The sequence below is a fragment of the Procambarus clarkii genome, unplaced genomic scaffold (genome assembly GCF_040958095.1).
Source record: "Procambarus clarkii isolate CNS0578487 unplaced genomic scaffold, FALCON_Pclarkii_2.0 HiC_scaffold_1929, whole genome shotgun sequence".
Lineage (NCBI taxonomy): Eukaryota > Metazoa > Arthropoda > Malacostraca > Decapoda > Cambaridae > Procambarus > Procambarus clarkii.
This window is the reverse complement of record NW_027190952.1, coordinates 946-7,500: the sequence shown is the minus strand read 5'-3', so window position 1 is coordinate 7,500 and position 6,555 is coordinate 946. Positions and strand designations below refer to the sequence as shown.

The 6,555-nt window shown below is 54.1% G+C and overlaps 3 non-coding genes across 3 annotated transcripts in view; all 3 read right to left on the bottom strand.

Moving 5' to 3' along the window:
• Nucleotides 1-772, bottom strand: part of LOC138362513 (large subunit ribosomal RNA) — a 4,358-nt gene extending 3,586 nt beyond the window's left edge. Inside the window, exon 1 of the ribosomal RNA XR_011227726.1 lies at nucleotides 1-772. This exon is cut by the window's left edge and continues 3,586 nt beyond it. This is a non-coding gene — a ribosomal RNA (large subunit ribosomal RNA).
• Nucleotides 773-1,858: 1,086 nt separating this feature from the next.
• On the bottom strand, nucleotides 1,859-2,020 carry LOC138362511 (5.8S ribosomal RNA). The gene has a single exon (XR_011227724.1). It is a non-coding gene; the product is annotated as a 5.8S ribosomal RNA (ribosomal RNA).
• A 647-nt stretch (nucleotides 2,021-2,667) lies between these two features.
• On the bottom strand, nucleotides 2,668-4,539 carry LOC138362512 (small subunit ribosomal RNA). The gene has a single exon (XR_011227725.1). It is a non-coding gene; the product is annotated as a small subunit ribosomal RNA (ribosomal RNA).
• Nucleotides 4,540-6,555: the final 2,016 nt, after the last annotated feature.

Sequence of the window (6,555 nt, the reverse complement as noted above, 5' to 3'; positions counted from 1 at the left end):
GCACGCCGCGAGAGCCGCCCCCCACGAATGGGAGGGGCTCGTCTCTACGACCGTCGCAGGGCAGCCAGGACACCGGCGGTTTCGCCCACCGGACAAGAGGAGAAGCCGAAGCCGCATCCCCAGCCGGTAGGGTACCAATCCGTCCGGGCCTTCGACGTCCCCAAAAGCAACGGGTCGCGGCGACCTACTGTGAGGCGAAATACGCCCGCCGACGCCGGCGTGGGTGGAGGCACGCCCAAGTATTCCTGGGTCGCTTTGTTACGTCCCCACCCAGCCGACAGCCGACGAGCTGAATCCCCCAGTTCGACCTTCGAGGTTCCACCCGTTTGGCTCTTAACGGTTTCACGTACTCTTGAACTCTCTCTTCAAAGTTCTTTTCAACTTTCCCTCACGGTACTTGTCCTCTATCGGTCTCGTGGTCATATTTAGCCTTAGATGGAGTTTACCACCTGCTTTGGGCTGCATTATTAAGCAACCCGACTCTACAGAGAGGCCCTTTCCGACCGCCCCATCTATGCCCTCGCGGGCGCCGCCACACGGGCCTGTCACCCTCCATGGGTAGTGGCCGCTTTCAAGCTTGACTTAGGCGGTATGGGACGGCGTGCCGGACCCTCCGAAACGCAACACCCCTCGTGCCGGTTAAGACACGAGGTTATGCGCTGGGCTCTTCCCCGTTCAGTCGCCCTTACTAAGGGAATCCCTGTTGGTTTCTTTTCCTCCGCTTATTAATATGCTTAAATTTGGCGGGTAGGTCTCTCCCGACACGAGGTCGACGGTGGGTTTTTTTTTTCGTGCGCTGGTGGTTTAAAATTTTATTTGATCATCGATCATCGCTCGAGGGGCGGTCTCGGCGCAAAAACACACACACACAGTCACACACATTTTGATTTGATCAATCAAGGACGCCACCCGTCGGCGAGCACTCTGGCTACGCCTTTTGCTGAGGGGCAAAGCACAGCACGGGAGCAGCACCTCCTCCGTCATGACGACAGGCGGTCGCTCCCTCGCACCACACCAGCAACAAACACAGCGGCTGCTGCTGATGATGCCACGGCTGTTACTGTCCCCCAGCCAACGCACTGAAAATCCGAATTTGGCCGTCTGACGGCTTGCGCCAGACACGCCGTCACTTCGGTTTCAGCAAGCGTTGCTTATAGGCCCCACAACTGTGGCAGCGGCTACCACTAGGGTGCACACATGCCAACGAAATTGTAACAATAATAATAACAACAGTAGTAGTATAGCACTACTTCTGTGCGCACACGCCTCTCTCTCATACATGCACCTGTGTACTGGTGTAATTTACTCGTTCATGAGCGTTATTGGCACCATTTCTTCTCTCTCTCGAATTCTGCTAGGCCAAAGTAAATGAAATCCGGTTGAGTCGGTCCGTAGAGAGTGTGTGTGATAGGCGGGAGGTTCCTCAAGCGTTCAATTTCCCTGGCACACTACTACCTCTGGACGGCGACGCATGGCATGTCGCTTCCGACCCGGTCCTCTAGCCATACCCTTGTGTTGTGCCGTCCAGTCCACGGAGGGGTGGAAACTGGCGGCTTTGCTTGCTGCACGTCTGTGGGACAATCGGATCCGCAGCAGACGTCGAGTGTTTTCTCACTCAAAGGGCGGCAGGCCTCTGTTGCAGAAATAGGACGAAAAGCGTCTTTCTTTCACAGCATGATGAGGTGTGCTAGGGGCTCGTTTGTCAAATATTAGGGGGACTCCCGGTTTGCCTCCTGCCTTCTCATTCGGGGGGCAGTGGCGGGCGTCGTTCCCCAGAGCAGGCCAAAGCGCATCGTTGAGCCTGCCAAAGAGCAGAATATGGAGGCCGCAACAGCTACTCGCCCGATGGATGTTATTCCGACCCTCGCGCAGGAGTGGCGACAGTACACATATCAGGACTGCCGCCGCAATGTGCGTTCGACTTGTCGATGTATCTGGTATTCTTGCGATTCACATACCGACACGCAGTTAGCTGCGGTCTTCATCGACCCACGAGCCAAGTGATCCACCGTTAAGAGTTGTATATGTTTTTATTAAGGCCTGTCGGCCGTCTATCACTCCATCATAGGAGGACGTAATGTATGGGGGGTTTGATAGGGCTGGTAAGAGCCCGACTTTGGTTAGAAGACACATAAAATGCTTTTTTTCTCTCTCCCCTTTTTCCTCCTCTGCCGCACACGTACATTTACGTTTACAGTAGAGTGAAGGCGGGGAGGGAGGGGCCCACTGGGAAGCGTGTCAAGGAAAACCCAGCACTAGACGCCGCCAGAGTAGCAGGCGCCGGCCCTGTCAACGAGAGGAGCAGTAGCGTCTTCGCCTGCTGCTTTCTCTCTATGGTGTGGGTGCCGGAAGCCACTGAGCGACCGGGGACAAGGAAGAAAGATGTCGGTGACGGGTGTCGCGAGCCCCAACAGATGACTCTAAAGCAGTATACGGCGCTAGGACTGTGACCTGCGCCGGTCGGACTGACTGACATGTCATGTCAGTCCGACATCACAGACCTGTTATTGTCTCACAGTGGGTGTTGATCTCCCCGCCGTTTATCCGCTTTCTCCTTTCCCACGGCAATTGGGTGCGGCTCCCAAGGCTACCCTTGCCTTCTTCGCATTGAAGAATACTCGAACGACGACGACGAGCCGATGGTTGCAGCTCTCGCGTCACAAACTGTAATGATCCTTCCGCAGGTTCACCTACGGAAACCTTGTTACGACTTTTACTTCCTCTAAATGATCAAGTTTGGACATCTTTCCGTCAGCTCGAGGCGAGAACCCCTTGCGCCGAGACGCGAGGGGTAGAACATCCAAGAGCGCCAGTCCGAAGGCCTCACTAAATCATTCAATCGGTAGTAGCGACGGGCGGTGTGTACAAAGGGCAGGGACGTAATCAGCGCAAGCTGATGACTTGCACTTACTGGGAATTCCTCGTTCATGGGAAACAATTGCAAGCCCCAATCCCTATCATGAAGGGGATTGAACGGGTTACCCGCTCCTCTCGGAGGGGGAGAACACGTTGATCTCTTCAGTGTAGCGCGCGTGCGGCCCAGAACATCTAAGGGCATCACAGACCTGTTATTGCTCAATCTCGTGCGGCTAGAATTGCCGCTAATCCCTCTAAGAAGAAGTTGCGAACTGGACACCAATTGCTGGAGATCCGTCGACTAGTTAATAGGCCAGAGTCTCGTTCGTTATCGGAATTAACCAGACAAATCGCTCCACCAACTAAGAACGGCCATGCACCACCACCCACCGAATCGAGAAAGAGCTCTCAATCTGTCAATCCTTCCGGTGTCTGGGCCTGGTGAGGTTCCCCGTGTTGAGTCAAATTAAGCCGCAGGCTCCACTCCTGGTGGTGCCCTTCCGTCAATTCCTTTAAGTTTCAGCTTTGCAACCATACTTCCCCCGGAACCCAAAGACTTTGGTTTCCCGGAAGCTGCCCGCCGGGTCATGGGAATAACGCCGGCGGATCGCTAGTTGGCATCGTTTATGGTTAGAACTAGGGCGGTATCTGATCGCCTTCGAACCTCTAACTTTCGTTCTTGATTAATGAAAACATCCTTGGCAAATGCTTTCGCAGTAGTTCGTCTTGCGACGGTCCAAGAATTTCACCTCTAGCGTCGCAGTACGAATGCCCCCGCCTGTTCCTATTAGTCATTACCTCAGGTTCCGAAAACCAACAAAATAGAACCGAGGTCCTATTCCATTATTCCATGCATAGACATTCAGGCCATTAAAGTAGCCTGCTCTGAGCACTCTAATTTTTTCAAAGTAAACGTGCCGGCCACTCGGGACACTCGATGAAGAGCACCCCGTGCGAGCCGGCGGGGCTAGTTAGCTGTTCGGAGCGTGACAGTAAGCACCAGGCGGTGTACCGTCAGTCCGGAACTGAGATCCAACTACGAGCTTTTTAACCGCAACAACTTTAATATACGCTATTGGAGCTGGAATTACCGCGGCTGCTGGCACCAGACTTGCCCTCCAATAGATCCTCGTTAAAGGATTTAAAGTGTACTCATTCCGATTGCGAGGCCTCGGATGAGTCTCGCATCGTTATTTTTCGTCACTACCTCCCCGTGCCGGGAGTGGGTAATTTGCGTGCCTGCTGCCTTCCTTAGATGTGGTAGCCGTTTCTCAGGCTCCCTCTCCGGAATCGAACCCTGATTCCCCGTTACCCGTTATAGCCATTGTAGGCGCATAACCTACAATCGAAAGCTGATAAGGCAGACACTTGAAGGATGCGGCGCCGGTGCGGAGACCGTGCGCTCAGCAAAAAGTTATTCAGATTCACCACGGGTGGGTTAACGGACCGAGGCCCGACCAGTTTTGAACTAATAAAAGCGCTCTTCCCTTGCGGTCAGAGACGTGATGCATGTATTAGCTCTAGAATTACCACAGTTATCCAAGTAAGTGGGTTTACAGATCCAATGAAACATAGCTGATTTAATGAGCCATTCGCGGTTTCGCCTTAACTCGGCTTGTACTTACACATGCATGGCTTAATCTTTGAGACAAGCATATGACTACTGGCAGGATCAACCAGGTAGCTCAACAGTACTACTGATATATAGTACACAAGACACACACACACACACACACCCCTCGCTCCCCTCGGTTTTGCGTTTTAATCCTGCTTTGCAAGTTAAATCTCACTATGGACTCTCTAGCAGCCCGACAGTATGGCGTTATGTCGATACGTTAGACGAACAGAGGCGGAGGAGAGCAGTTACTCCGCGTGGACGAACGATCATAACTACCCCGCCGAGATTACTCCTGCTCGTCATTGTCGTCATTCAACACGGCAAGCTGGAAAAACAGGAGGAGGAGCAGTAGTAAGTGAGTAGGTGGTGGTGGTGGTCTTTTTCGTTTTGGTAGGGACGCGAGTCTTATTTTCCTCGGCGTCACCCCTTTTATATGAAAGGAACCGTCGGAAATGCATCCGAGGTGCCGTGTGGTTTGTCGCCTCCTCGTTGGTGGAGAGAGGCGACGCCACAGTGTTTTTGTTCAGCCTTCCCATGACATGGAAGAAGGTTGGTGCTCTGTTCCCATGCACACAGACCGATCGATAGCTGACTCGATGTGCAGTCGTAGGCTGGAGAAGTGATCGCACGGAGATCGGAAGGAATCGTCGTGACACAATACAGAGGCGCTGCTTTGAAGGCCTCTCGAGCCTCACGACGTGCGCGATTACGGGCGCTCTCGCCTAATGCTACGTATGTCTAGCAGAATGCAAGTTCGCCTCGCGCACCGGACCCGAGATGCCGCAGCGTGTGCAGTGACAGTTCTCAGTTTGCATCGAGCATCGGGATCATGCTCTTGCGGGAAGGAGGATGATGGGGGGTTGTGTGGAGAGAGAGCTGCTGCCGAAACAAACTACTCACTCCAGGGAGGAATTGAAGGCAATTCTCGAGCCACACGACATGCGCGAGTTTCGCCGACCGTCTTCGCCCACTGTTACGTATGTCTAACACATGAACAAGATCGGTCGCACGCGCACACCGGACCCCGAGGTGCCTGGGCTCTGGAACCACACGACATGTGCGAGGAGGGCCGCCTTCGCCTGCAAGTTACGTATGTCTAACAAGACGCAATGGTCGGTCGCTCACACACCGGACTCCAAATACCTCAGCCTATGTGGCATTTGCCCCGCGACAGACAGGCAGGTTCCCCATTGGCGCCGGTGAACGAGAAGCAGTTCGCAACCGCACCGGAACCCAGAACCTGTGATCCAATCCCGCGACAGGCAAAACACCGTCTGGTTCCCCAATTACTCCGGTATACGTCTGCGGCAAACAGTTCGCTACCGCACCGGAACCGAGAACCAGCACCCTAACAGTGGGGGAAGAGAAAGGAGCCCACGCACCAAAACAATGGAATACATTTGCTCCTTCTCTCTGGCGACAACGAGACACAATGTCGCCAAGACGCCGGTAGTAGGTTCAGCCAGCCACCGAGTCTCCCCCTTTATATAGCTATATCTAACGTCCATGGAAGGCCATCTCGGACCACACGACATGCGCGAGTTTCGCCGACCGTCTTCGCCCACTGTTACGTATGTCTAACACATGAACAAGATCGGTCGCACGCGCACACCGGACCCGAGATGCCTGGCTCTGGAACCACACGACATGTGCAAGGAGGGCCGCCTTCGCCTAATGTTACGTATGTCTAACAGAACGCAATGGTCGGTCACTCACACACCGGACTCCAAATACCTCAGCCTATGTGGCATTTGCCCCGCGACAGACAGGCAGGTTCCCCATTGGCGCCGGTGAACGAGAAGCAGTTCGCAACCGCACCGGAACCCAGAACCTGTGATCCAATCCCGCGACAGGCAAAACACCGTCTGGTTCCCCAATTACTCCGGTATACGTCTGCGGCAAACAGTTCGCTACCGCACCGGAACCGAGAACCAGCGCCCTAACAGTGGGGGAAGAGAAAGGAGCCCACGTACCAAAACAATGGAATACATTTGCTCCTTCTCTCTGGCGACAACGAGACACAATGTCGCCAAGACGCCGGTAGTTGTCAGCCAGCCACCGAGTCTCCCCCCTTTATATAG